This window comes from Carcharodon carcharias, chromosome 25 (genome assembly GCF_017639515.1).
Source record: "Carcharodon carcharias isolate sCarCar2 chromosome 25, sCarCar2.pri, whole genome shotgun sequence".
Lineage (NCBI taxonomy): Eukaryota > Metazoa > Chordata > Chondrichthyes > Lamniformes > Lamnidae > Carcharodon > Carcharodon carcharias.
Window position 1 is genome coordinate 27071686 of NC_054491.1, and position 14645 is coordinate 27086330.

Consider the following 14645-nt stretch of genomic DNA (forward strand, 5'->3'; position numbering starts at 1 on the left):
TCGTGTGTCGCTGATAGTGGTTGCATGTTGCGCTCTCCACAATCTTGCGCTGGAAAGGGGGAACACTGTGGATGATGAAGCTGTAGAAACAGTGGCTGTGGCTGCACATAATGAGCCCAGCAGTGAGCCCAAGGATGAGCACACACAGGGAAATACTGAGGGGGTAGATGCTTACCTGGGCAGACTCCAGGGAGGCAGGGACACCCGGGATGCTTTAATCCAATGAACCTTCAGCTAGCACACCACATATGGACCTCCAGGACAAGCCATGGCTGCAGGCTCCACACTCAATGCCTAAGTGCAAAATCTGCCTGGTTAGGAACATTAAATAATCAAGGGGAAAAGTGGGGGGAGGAAATAAATATAATAACTATCACTGGAGAAAAAGTGCTAGGGAAACAAATAGGGCTAAAGGCTGATAAGTCACCTTGACCTGTTGGGTTACATCCTAGGATATTAAAGAAAGTACCTGTAGAGATAGTGGATGCACTGGTAGTAATCTTCCAAGAATCCTTAGTTTCCGGAAAAGTCCCAGAAGATTGGAAAACTGCCAATGTAACACTCTTATTCAAAAATGGAGGGAGACAAAAAAACAGGTAACTTAGGCCAGTTAGCTTAACATCTGTCATTGGGAAAATGTTGGAGTCTATTATAAACGACGTAATAGCAGAGCATTTAGAAAGGCATAATGTCATCAAGCAGAGTCAGCATGGCTTCGTGAAGGGGAAATCATGCTTGACAAATTTATTAGAAGTCTTTGAGGAGTTAACAAGCAGGATAGATAAAGGGGAACCAGTAGATGTAATACATTTGGATCTCCAAAAGGTGTTCGATAAGGTACCGCACATAAGGCTACTTAATAAGATAAGAGCCCCGGTGTTGGGGGTAGTATGTTAGCATGGATAGAAGATTGACTAACTAATAGAAGACAGAGAGTTGGGATATGCGGGGTGGGGTGCATTTTCTGGATGGCAACCTGATGGTAACTAGTAGAGTGCCACGGAGATCAATGCTGGGGCCACAATTATGTACAATATATATTAATGACTTGGATGTGAGAAATGAATGTACTATCACCAAGTTTGTGGATGACACAAAAATAGGTGGGAAGGCAAGTGGTGAGGATGACACAAAGAGTCTACAGAGGGATATAGATAGGTTAAGTGAACGGGAAAAAACTTGGCAGATGGGACATAATGTGGGAAAGTGTGAGGTTATGCACTTTGGCAGGAAGAATAGAGGAGCTAAAAATTACTTAAATGGAGAAAGACTGAAGAAAACTGCAGCGCAGAGGGATTTGGGGTCCTCGTGCATGAATCCCAAAAAGCTAGCAGTACAAGTTCAGCAGGTAATAGGAAAGACTGATGGAATGTTAGCCTTTATTTCAAAGGGAATGGAATATAAAAATAGGGGGAAAAAAAAGATAAAAGCAAAAAACTGAGGATGCTGGAAATCCAAAACAAAAACAAAAATACCTGGAAAAACTCAGCAGGTCTGGCAGCATCTACGGAGAGGAGCACAGTTAACGTTTTGAGTCCGAATGACCCTTCAATTAGTTCTGTTTAAGGGTCATTCGGATTTGAAACGTTAACTGTGCTCCTCTCCGTAGATGCTGCCAGACCTGCTGAGTTTTTCCAGGTGTTTTTGTTTTTTTTATAAAAATAGGGAAGTCTTGCTAAAACCATACCAGCCACTTAGTTAGACCACACCTAGAATACTGTGAACAGTTTTGGTCCCCTTATCTAAGGAAAGATGTACTGGCATTGGAGGCAGTCCAGAGAAAGTTCATTAGGTTGATCCCAGGTATGGAGGGATTTTCTTATGAGGAGAGGTTGAGTCGGTTGGGCCTGTACACATTGGAGTTTAGAAGAATGAGAGGAGACCTTATTGAAACATATAAGAATCTTAGGGGGCTTGACAGGGTAGATGCTGAGAGGTTGTTTCCCCTTGTGGAAGAGTCTAGGACCAGGGGGCATAATCTCAGACTGAGGGGTCGCTCATTTAAGAGAGAGACGAGGAGAAATTTCTTCTCTCATTTCCTGCAATACCTTTTCTTTGAAGCTGGCCCATTGTTCAGCCATTGTCTTTTCTGCCAACATTTGATTCCAACTAACACGACTCAGATGCATTCTCATCCCATTGAAGTTGGCTTTCCCCCAATTCATTATCCCTGCTCTGGATTGTTCCTTGTCCTTTACCATGGCCAACCTAAACCTCCACTGATATTTGATCCACTTGGGCCAACTCATTCCCCAGAGCCAGGTCCAACAGTGCCTGTCCTCTCAAAACAAAAATAAAAATACCTGGAAAAACTCAGCAGGTCTGGCAGCATCTGCGGAGAGGAACACAGTTAACGTTTTGAGTCCGTATGACTCTTCAACAGAACAGTGCCTACCTCTCGTTGGACTGGAAACATGTTGCTGCAGAAAATTGTCTTGAACACATTCCAGGAACTCTCGCCCCTCTTGTCCCTTTGCACTATTCCTAGCCCAGTCTATATTTAGATAATTGACGACCCCCATTATAATTACTCTATATTTCTTGCACCTCTATGTAATTTCTTTGAAAATTTGTTTCTCCACATCCCTTCTACTAGTTGGTGCTCTATGTACTACACCGATCAATGTTATTGCACTTTTTTCAATCCTTACCTCTAGCCTGAGAGATTCCGTTCTTGACCCCTCTGGAACATTCTCTCTCTCCAGTATTGTAATGCCATCTTTAATTAATACTGTCACTCCCCCACCCCCCGCCTTTTCTTCCTTTCTTGTCTTTCCTAAATACACAGTACACAGGAATATTTAATGCCCAGTCCTGCCCTTCTTTGAGCCAGGTCTCTGTTAGAGCAACAATATCATAATTGCATTTGTCAACCTGTGCCTGTCTTTCACCAATCTTATTAGTCACACTTTGTGCATTCACATACATGCACATTAAGCCTGATTTAGGCTTTTGGACTTTCCCCCTTACTCTGACCCATCTAATGACTTACTATTGCCCACTCTAATTCTATCAAACTCTCCAAGTATTCTATTTACCTTGATACTACTCTCTGATATATCCTCCTTATCAGTTAATACATCTCTACTTATCACTGCCAGTTTTTCACCTCTCCATTCTGAAATATCCCTCAGGTTCCCATCCCCCTACCAAACTAGTTTAAAACGCACCCATCCGCCCCAAAACAGCACTAGCAAACCTCCCTGCAAAGGAACTGGTCCCAGTCATGTTAAGGTGTAACCCATCTTTCTTGTGCAGGTCCCACCTGCTTCAGAACTGATCCCAATGCCTCAGAAACCTAAAGCCCTCCCTCCTATTCCCTTTCTACAGCCATGTGTTGAACTGCTCAATCTTCCTATTCTTATGTTTATTAGGATGCGGCATGGGAGTAATTCTGAGATTACTGTTCTTGAGGTCCTGATTTTTAATTCTCTTAACTCCCTAAAATCTGCTTCCACAGTCTCATCCCCTTTCCTGCCTATGTCATTGGCCCAATGTGGACCAGGACCTCTGACTGTTCACCCTCCCACAAAAGAATGTCATGCAGCTGCTCTGTGACATCACAGAATCACACAGTGCAGAAGAGGCCATTCAGCCCATCGAGTCTGCACCGACACGTGAGAAAAACCTGAACTACCTACCTAATCCCATACAGACATCCTTGACCCTGGCAGCAGGGAGGCAACACACCATCCTGGAATCATGTCTGCAGACACAGAAATGCCTATTTGCTCCCCTAACTATGGAATCCCCTACCCTATAGCACTTCCACTCTTCCTCCTCTCCTCCTGTGCAGCTGAGCCAATCATAGTGCCACAAACTTGGCTCTTGCTACAGCCCTCTGATGAACCATCTCACTCACCAGTATCCAAAATGGGAAAATGGTTAGAGAGTATGATAGCCTCAGGGGATTCCTGCATGACCTGCCTGATTCTCTTAGATACCCTGGCAGTTACCCATTCCCTCTCTGCCTTCTTAGCTGTGGTGTAACCACCTCTCTAAATGTGCTATCAACATAACCTTCAGCCTTGCAGAGATACCACAGTGACTCCACTCACTGCTTGAGCTCCATAACTCAAGTTTCTGCACCTGGTGACACTTCCTGTAGCTGGAGTCACCAAGGGCACTTTGTGCCTGCATCACTTCCATTTTTATCTCCACCTGTACTTTTTCTGCTAATTCTTTCAATTGAGTTTTAGTCAGAGAGCTAGTAAGGATTCAGTTGCAAATGAAGCAGCTTGATATAGAAAGAGATAGAGAAAGGCAAAAGCTTGAATTGGAAGAAAGAGAAAAAGAGAAATGAAAAAACTTGAATTAGAAAAGGATAGATTAGAAGAAATAAAGCTAAAAAATCTTAAATGGGAAAGAGAGGAGCAGGAAAAGGAAAATAAAATAATTACAAGAGATAGAAATGCAAAAGCTGAGCTTGAAATTCAGAGAGAAAAGTTAGCAATTGAGGGGAGAGAGTGAAGGTGATAGGGATTTGGTTTGTGCAGCAATTAACACTGGCTGTGGTCATAACAGCATTCCACGTGGCTGAGCTGCACTGTCAAACCTTAAACTATACTTAAAGTATTTACTGCGGTATGGTATAATAACTCACTTTCACTCACCAATCATTTCCTCTGTGCCGAGTCCAGAAAGGCCTTGCCAACTTGCCAATACTTACCAAACAATCAACTTACGGGACTCCTGTGACATCACTTTTAGATTTTATCTGTAAACTTCCAGCTCTCTCTCTCTCTCTGAACTCCCACTGCTTTATGGGCTCTCTTATGTTGTTTAGTTAGATTAATTTAATAAGTCTTTAAATTAACTTAGAATAATTCCTATGTATACCACACCTCTTTCTCCCATGCACTGAATTCCCATGTGAACCTAATTCGCTACTCATTCCGTCTCCGTCTCACTCCGGCAGAGTCACCTACCTCCTCACACATCCCTTACTGATCGTACAGTTTGAAAAGCCTCTCTTTTATAGGCCCTCTGAGTCACTAACTCATTCAGCTTCCTGCTGAAGTAATTAACACCAATTGATCCAACTGCTTTCAGATGATTGACAGGTAACTGCCAACCTAGGTAGTTCTCTATTTAAGAAGCTAACCTAACTTACTTAAGGTGAGTACTATGTCAGATCTTGTTTCTTAATCTATAGTTAAAACCTGAAAAGGACTTACCAGATCTTACCATGTGAACCTTATTCACTACTCACTCGGTCTGTTTCACTCCGGTGTAGTCGCCTGTCTCCTTGTGCGCCCCTTACTGATCCAAACAATGTGAAGGGCAAAGAGGGCACAAAATTCTTGAACTGCATTCAAGAGAACTTTATCAGCCAACACATAACAATCCCAATGACAGGGAACACAATTCCACAATTTAGTCTTAGGAAATGAAGCTGGGCAAGTGGATGAAGTAGCAGTGGGGATAGTGACCATAATAAAGTTAGATTTAGCATCATTTTGGAAAAGGACAAAGATAGAAAAGTTCTGAATTGGAGCAAAACAAATTTTACAAAGCTGAGAGGTGGACTGGCGAGAGTGGACTGAATACAACTACTAGAAGTGTCAAATCAGTGGGAGGCATTCAAAGGCGAGATTTACAGGCACAGTGTAGACACGTCCCCACAAAGCAAACGGGTGGTACTGCCAAATCTAGAGCCCATGAAGCATACAGGGTAAGATTAAGCAGAAAAAGAAAGCTTATGACAATCATAAAAAATTAATACTGTAGAAAGTCTAGAGGAGTATAGAATGTACAGGGGTGAAGTAAAAATGAAATTAGGAAAGCAAAGAGGATATGAGAAAATATTTGCAGGTAAAATCAAAGAAAACCCAAAGATGTTTTACCAGTACATTAAGAGCAAGAGGATAACTAAGGAAAGGGTAGGGCTTCTCAGATATGTACATGGTAACTCATGGGTTGATGCAGAAGATGTGAGCAGGGTTCTCAATGAGTACTTTGTCTCTGTCTTCTCTAAGGAGAGGGATGATGCAAACATTCTAGTTAAAGAGGAGGAGTGTGAAATCTTAAGATACAATAAGCATAGTGAGAGAGAAAGTACTGGAGGGACTTGAATAAGTGTGAATAAATCACCAGGACTGGATGGATTGTATCCTAGGCAGTTAAAGGAAGCCTGAGAGGAAATAACAGATGCTCTGAGTATCATTTTCCAATCCTCATCAGATATAGGTGAGGTACCAGAGGATTGGAGGTCTGTGAACATTATATCAATATTTTAAAATGATGCAAGGCATAAGCCAGAAAATTATAGGCTGGTCAGCCTGACTTCGGTGGTGGGCAAATTATTTGAATCAATTCTGAGAAAGAGGATAAACTGTCACTTGGAAAGGCACAGATTGATCAGGGATTGTCAGCATGGTTTTGTTAGGGGAAGATTGTGTCTTACTAAATAGAATTTTTTAAGGGAGTAACAAGGAGGATTGATGAGAAGAGTGCAATGGATGTTGTCTACATGGATTTCAGTAAGGCATTTGATAAGGTCCCACAAGGCAGACTGGTCAGGATACAGGGGGTGATGAGTTGGATCCAAAATTGGCTCAGTGGCAGGAAACAAAGGGTAATGGTCGATAGGTGTTATTGCGAATGGAAAGCAGTTTCCAGTGGCTTTACATAGGGCTCAGTGTTGGGCCCCTTGCTGTTTGTTGTATATATTAATGATTTGGAATTAAATGTGGGAGGCATGATTGGGAAATTTGCAGATGACACAAAAATTGGCCGTAGTTGATAGTGAAGACTCCAGAAAGATGTCAATGGTTTGGTTGAGTGGGCGGAGAAATGGCAGATGGAATATGGAAAAGAGTAAAGTAATGCATTTGAGGAGGGCAAACAAAGCAAAGGAATACTCAATAAATGGGAGGATTTTGAGAGGGGTTGAAGAAGTGAGAGACCTTGGTGTGCATGTCCACAGGTCCTTGAAGGTGGCAGTTTAGGTGGGTAAGGTGGTAAAGAAACCAAATGGAATGCTTCCCTTTACTGGACGGGGTATAGAATACAAAAGCAGTGATGTAATGCTGGAACTGTTTAAAACACTGGTTCAGCCACAGTTGTACACCACATTACAGAAAGGACATAATTGCTCTGGAGAGAGTACAGAGGATATTTACAAGTATGTTGACAGGGCTTGAAAATTGCAGCTATGAGGAGAAATTGGATAGGCTGGGGTTGTCTTCTTTAGAACAGAGGAGGATGAGGGGTGACCTAATTGAGGTGTAAAAGATTATGAGGGGCCCAGATAGGGTAGGCAGTAAAGACTGTTTCCCTGGCTGAGGCATCAATTACCAGGTGGCACAGATTTAAGGTGATTAGTAGAACGATTGGTGGGGACATGAGGAAAAACATTTTCATCCAGAGAGTGGTGGGCGCCTTTAATTCACTGCGTAAGTTGGTGGTTAGGCTGAAACGCTCAACTCATTTAAAAGGTACCTGGATCTGCACCTAAAGTGCTGTAACCTGCAAGGCTGCGGACCAGGCGCTACAAAGTAGGATTAAAAATGAGCGGCTAGTTTCATTTCTCTTTCTTTGGCCGGTGCAGACACAACGGCTGAATGGCCTCTTCCTGCACTATAACTTTTCTATTGTTCTATGGTTCCTCCTGGTCTCTTCACAGTGATGCTGACCTGCTTCACACTGCTCCTGGTCTACTTCACAGCACTTCTGACTTGTCCAGGTCACATGATACACTGACCACCTTGGCTCCCTGCTAAAGATAAAGCAAGAACATTCAACCTGCAGTTTCAGACCCACTTTGAACATCTTGAAAAAGCTTCAACCCAGGGAGAGGAGAGACATCCAGAAACAGCCACAGCTTCTGCTGTAAGTAACTAGACAGTTTGAAGATGCAGCACCCAAAGAAAGAAACCTTCTCTCCTCCCTGTTAACCCTGATTCAGCTCACCTGTTAAAACAACCTCTGGCAATTTGACAGTAGAAGCCGTCACACTGCAGACTCCAGACCTTCACTTCAGACAATGCAACATCTCGACTTCAAAGCATATCAGCCTGCACCAAATATGGACTAATCTTGATTTACATTTCTAAATATCATTTTATCTTTATTTGTAACTAATCTTTGTGTATCTGCTGATAACTTTATATTTTCTTAAGGAACTTCCAGACCAATAGACTGAAGTGAACTAACCCTTTCAAGTAAAAAGGCTTTGCTGCTGGAAGGGTAAAATACACATACACTCATAAATAAATACACATGGATGACTTTGGGAAACATCTTTTAGAGGATCCATGACAATTCCCTAAAGAACATTAGGGAATCAGATGGGATTTTAGAAAAATTCAATAGTTTCAGGGCTATCATTATTGATATTATGCTTTTTTATTTATTTAAATTCATTTAAATACCCCAACTGCTTCGGTAGGATTTGGACTTGTGTCTCAGGATCATTAGTCCAAGACTCTCAATTACTAATTCAGCAACATAACTACTATGTTGTTGCATATAAACTGCATGCTAATGGAATAAAGGACGTCATGGTGTGTAGGGTATTGAATTGGACACAGGCACCCAAATGGCAACTTGGATGCACTCAGTCTCCTCAGAAAGTCACAGGGTAGCACCATGCCAATCAATAGGTCAGTTAGTGCAGCGAGTGAAATTAGTGGTCCTCAATGCAACTGTGGAAAACAAACTTGCTGAAACAATACTGATGTCACTGGTGCTAGCCTGTAAGGAACTCATTTGATGGACACAGACTTTTTGATAGCTAGTGACAATGCTATATATTTGATCATCTCTGCCCCTCTTCATTGATGGTGCAGTTACATCACATTCTCCAAACTCAATCATTCCATCATTCCTAGGTAATTATGCCAAATGTATGCACTTTTTGTATAGTAGGTACACTAGTGAGACCTCATGATACATCTTCTGTTCATCTAACATCACAGTCCTTTCTTGCTCTTCTTGGTGTTTTCCAGTCAAATAATAGCTCATATGAAGTGCCTTAAAGACATGATCTAAATTCAAGTTGTTGTTATTACATTGAGTGTTCATTTTCAACTAAATATTCTAGGTTTATAGCTCAGCTGTGAACAATCATGCCTTCTCTGTTGTAATGCCATCATTACGAGATTCAGGAATATGCTGTGAGCTGAATTTGATGGACATGGTGATGACCCTATCCATCAGTCAGAAGGCTGGTAGCAACACCACTGCAGTCATTTCTGGGAACCTCAACAGGGTTAAATCCCGATCAGGCACTTAGCTCCCTGCCTTCGTGGTTCTCAAATCTGCAGCAGGCTCTAGATCAGATGCATCACTGGAGGCATGGATGAAAGTTAAGTGCCAATCAGGCAGGCTCCACTGAGTGGGGCAAGTGGGAGGGGAGTCAATGTAAAGGGTCGGGGTTCTTCCTTTGGGGCCTCCAGTGGGGCACAGGGGTGGCTGATAAGGAGGACTCCCCCATTCAAGCCCACAGCCAGGCCACCATAAATATACATGGGAGCCTACCCATGTGATGGGACCCTCTCCACTTCTCGCCACCACTGGTACAATGCCAGCGGCAGTGAGAAATGGCCCATTTTATGGCCATTAATTGACCACTTAAAGGCCTCAATTGACCTAGCAGGCCAAACTCAACCTCCCCACTCCCCACCCAGCCCGGATTTAATCAAGGGGAGTCAGGAAGGGAATGGGCTCTCCACCCCATGCCTTCCCTGTCAATTAAATGACCCCTCCCACCTCACTCCCTGTGGAGACATTAAATATTGCCCTGGATAGTGAGCTTCAGAAAATGTGGCAAGTAAAGTATTGTTATGTTGGTAGGAATGACCACAAGTCTAACTCACCTTTAGTGCTGTAACACTGACAAACCACCTGTACCTACAATAATTTTGTTGAGCGCAATAATGAGGCATCATAAGTTATTTTGCACTCCTGATATTGCCACCATCTAACCCATAAGTAATGCTGGTGTTAATTCTCATAACAACACTACAGGTTCAAGCTTCCTCTTCTACCTACAGATAAAAACAAAAAAACTGTGGATGCTGGAAATCCAAAACAAAAACAGAATTACCTGTTTCGGTCTGTACGCAAGAATGACCCAAACCTCCCTGTCGCTTGCCATTTTAACACTCCACCCTGCTCTCTTGCCCACATGTCTGTCCTTGGCTTGCTGTATTGTTCCAGTGAAGCCCAACGCAAACTGGAGGAACAACACCTCATCTTCCGACTAGGCACTTTACAGCCTTCCGGACTGAATATTGAATTCAACAACTTTAGGTCTTGAGCTCCCTCCCCCATCCCCACCCCCTTTCTGTTTCCCCCTTCCTTTTGTTTTTTTCCAATAAATTATATAGATTTTTCTTTTCCCATCTATTTCCATTATTTTTAAATATTTTTAAATCTTTTATGCTCTCCCCAACCCCACTAGAGCGATACCTTGAGTGCCCTACCATCCATTCTTAATTAGCACATTCGTTTAGATAATATCACCAACTTTAACACCTATGTGTTCTTTTGTTCTATTGTTGGTGACATCTTTTGATGATTTGCTTCTATCACTGCTTGTTTGTCCCTACAACCACACCAACCCCCTCCACTTCTCTCTCTCTCTCTCTCCGCCCCCCCCACCCCACACACCTTAAACCAGCTTATATTTCAACTCTTTCTTGGACTCGAACTCAAGTTCTGTCGAAGGGTCATGAGGACTCGAAACGTCAACTCTTTTCTTCTCCGCCAATGCTGCCAGACCTGCTGAGTTTTTCCAGGTAATTCTGTTTTTGTTCCTCTTCTACCTACCTGACAAAAACAAACAGTGCTCTTCTCTTTCTCTGTGAATTTCAATCATCTTTCTCAGTGAAGTTCCTTTTGGTTGGTGGCAATTGACACCACATCAGCCACCTTCCGTGTGAATCTTTTCCATATGTTCACCATCTTGTGGGTAAAAGTTCTTTCAAATTTCTAAGAGATGACTAAATAAAGGAATTGTGCAGGCATCTTCCAAAACTTGATTCAGAAGACGACGAATGTTGGCTCAGAATGGAAGCTTCAGAAATGAACTATATGTCAAGGTTCTGACCTTGATCCCTTATTATCTCACTTTTTCTTGCAATCCTCACTAAGACTCAGTTGAACGGTGCCTAATGTCAAGGTAATTCGGCTCTTACACCTATTGCTGCATCAACACTGTGATGAGTGGTTCTGACTGAGTGTCAGTGAGCAGCTTCTTGATGTTACTACTATTCAAAAGTAGTAACAATCACTACAAGGACTGCAGTAATTTAAGGAACAGGCCCAACACCATCCTCTCATGGCAACCAGCATTATCCACATCCCAAGAACAATTTTTTAAAAGTTGTAGTTTTTTAATTAAAAATAACTTGAGAGCATGGCAAACTCTGAAGAAAATACAGCAGTTTGTAAGAGGATTTTGTCAGATTAAAAGAGTTCGCAGATAAGTGGTGGTTACAGTTCAATTCAAAGAAACATGAAGCACTCCACTTTGGGAAAAAGGATAATGCTGAGTTTCTAAACAAAAAGGAGGAACATCAAAACCTATGAATACAAATAAAATAATCTTTAATGATGAGTACAGGTAGGAAAAACTATTAAAAAGGGTAAATGTGTTTCTTGGGTTTACGCATAGGTACAATGAACATAAAATCAGGTAAGTGAATTTGTACAAAATATCAGTTTAACTACTGTTGGAATATTATGTATATGGGCGATCAGTTACACAATGGATACTACAGCCATACAAACAATACAAGAATGATTCAATGGAATACAGAACCAAAGGTTATAGTATGAAGGCAACTCAATAAATTAGGTTTTATTTGCCAGAACAAAAAGATGAAGGGAACATGACAGGGCTTTTCAAAATTCTGAAAGGGTAAATAGCAAATATTGTTTGGTTGCTAAATTGGTAATATGAGGGCACTGATTCAGATATTAATAGTAAAAATGAAGCTAAAATATGCTTTATAGAGATTTAAAATTTAGAATGCTTTACCACAAAGGCAGTTGAAGCAGAATTTGTATCATTTGAAAGGGAGTTAGATATGCATTTGTTAAAGAAAAATGAAAAATGGGAAAGGGCAGTGAAAATGGATTACAGCAGGAGGGTGCAGGTGAAGAACTAGAAACAAGATGGTTTCCATGGACAGTCTCCTTGATGTAATTTCTACAATTATCCTTTAGTCTGTAGCAGGTGTTCTTGTTATTTTTTTCTTAACTACTCATCCAATCTTTGCTTTCTCCTCTGATTGTACGCACTATGCAACTCTCCCTGCCCTCTAACTTACTAGTAACATCAATATCATGTATTACTCTTCACCTACAGAATTCACAAGATGCACTGTTGTAAAAAAAAAAGCTTTGGCTATGTACCAAATCATCCTCTGCAACATTATTTTTAAATAGAGGAGAGCAGTCAGAAATCTCAAGATGTTGAGAAGCGTAGAGTACATGCGCTACAAAGAGGGGTCATGTCACTGTAAATGCTTTTTCTCACTTTCAAATCTTTAGGTCAGAAATCTTATCAAAATCTCTCTGCTCTCTCAAAATAAAAGTTGGGGGCAAAAACATTAAATAGTATATTATCATATAGAAAATGTAAGATTTGCTGTGCCTAAACTGCAATTGAGATCAATTGTGAATGAGATGATGGGCAGTAACTAAGGAGCAGGACCAGCCGACAAGCAGCAAACAAGAGTGAACACAGCCAAGCAACATGAAATAACTTTACACAATACTCAATGAAATGATAATCATTCCAGCCCCCTTAATCCAATGGAGATTAATATATGAGCAAACTATTTTTATACATTTCAGACCCGAATCTTTGTGATCTGAGGTAATGGTCATTGCAGGGAAAGATAATCTTACACCTGTTTTCACTATAGATGTCTTGGCAGGCGTATGTATTTCTGGTTGATTGGAAAAAATACATTTTCTGTTGCTACTTATGATTCTGTAAGAGTAAGGGCTGCAGCTTTGGCATTTATTTACAATACGATTTACAGGTGTTTTCATTAAATCATTAGCACTAAACTAACGCGGCGAACTAAACAGTTTATTCTCTAAAGCAATAAAGAATCGAAATTGTTCGTTCAAATATTCTAAAGATGGCAGTGTCTGTACAGTTCAGATGCACACAAGGCAGCTTATGACAGATGCCAAAGCCACAACGATTCTCTGAGACCAGAAGGTGGGAACAGGAAGCTCTTTGTTGCTATCCCACAAAACCCTCTGGGATATTTGCTCATTCTGTCCTCAGCCTTCAGAGCTTGGATTTTACTATTTTAAAGACCCATGTATGGAACACATAAGCATATAATAGTTTAAAAAGTCTGATCTTTTGTATATTTTAATGTTGAAATTAATCGACAAATAACTTTTTAAAAATATAAGAACAAAGCTAATCATTAAATATTGAGGATATTCGTTAAACTTATGACAATAAAGACCGTGTATTTCAGCGTTTTCAACTGAATTTGAATAGGTTGGTAAACATCCGAAACTCATCTCCAGTCGGCTCTAAGAACCGATATGACGACGAAATGTATGCGTTACGATTCATTCAAATGCTGTCGGTTTGTGAATCCCATTTTATTCAGCGACCCGAGGAATGCTCAGTCCACATTAGGGCACTCGACATGAAACAGTCCCATTCTTGTACTGCATGAAAATACATGATCCTATTTATCATCGAAACGGAATAATACTGTTTGCACATGTTTAATCCAGTCTCTGTTAACAACGAATTATTTTGAATAACATTTGGATACAAAGTGCCAGGAAAATATGAATTGTTGATATTACTGCAGTTCGTTTTTCGATTGAAAATACACAAAATCAGGGCTTCGAAAGCAGATTCCTTCCAATTAACACAAAAGACAACTGGGAATTAGCCACTTATTCAGACAGAATGCAAATAACAACGTGACCCGCTGATTCCGCAATAAGAGACACATTCACTCACCACTGGTCTCAGTAGAACATGAATCCCCTTTGCAAAAAGACTTGTACCAAATGGTTAATGAATGCAAGAGTTAATAATAATTCAAGGACTTATTTCCGCTCTTGCGCCCTGAAAACGAATTGAGGAAAATCAGCCGAACAAGACATCAACATTCAAAAAGCGGAGCCGCAATTTACACAAAATATTCAAGCCGCGAACCCAAAACCAACGTGTCCAGCCTGAGAATAGAATCCAACAACGTGACGTTCAAAACCACGAACAAAATATAGGTTAGGATTTAGACAAAGATGAAGCTGTAACCTCAGTTACATCTGCCCAAACCCGTGCCCAGAACTCCAGCGGCACAGGCATCAAAATTCAAGAAAACTCTGCCCCTAAAGGCGAGCTGAGGAAACAACGAACAACATCCTCCCAGATAGCATCGAGTTAAAGCTATAGTGACAGCCGAATACACAGTGAAACAGGAGGTCTGGGGGTGGGTGTGGGTATACAGGGACCTGATGAAACTGAGTAATGGTTAATGGACTGTATGAAGTTTGTACGAGGATATACAGGCTCTGGAGAGGACGTGCGAGAGTGTGTACCATGTTTAAGGAACATGCATAATGGTTTCCAGGACTGTCACTGACCTCATCTCCTCTGGGGATCTTCCTCCCACAGCTTCCAACCTGATAGTCGCCCAACC

The 14645-nt window shown here is 41.3% G+C and overlaps 1 long non-coding RNA gene across 1 annotated transcript; it reads right to left on the bottom strand.

The window, feature by feature from the left end:
• Positions 1 to 11539: 11539 nt before the first annotated feature.
• Positions 11540 to 14317, bottom strand: LOC121269518. The gene is made up of 2 exons (XR_005941367.1): positions 13961 to 14317; positions 11540 to 13656 (listed from the first exon to the last, which is right to left on the bottom strand). It is a non-coding gene; the product is annotated as an uncharacterized LOC121269518 (long non-coding RNA).
• Positions 14318 to 14645: the final 328 nt, after the last annotated feature.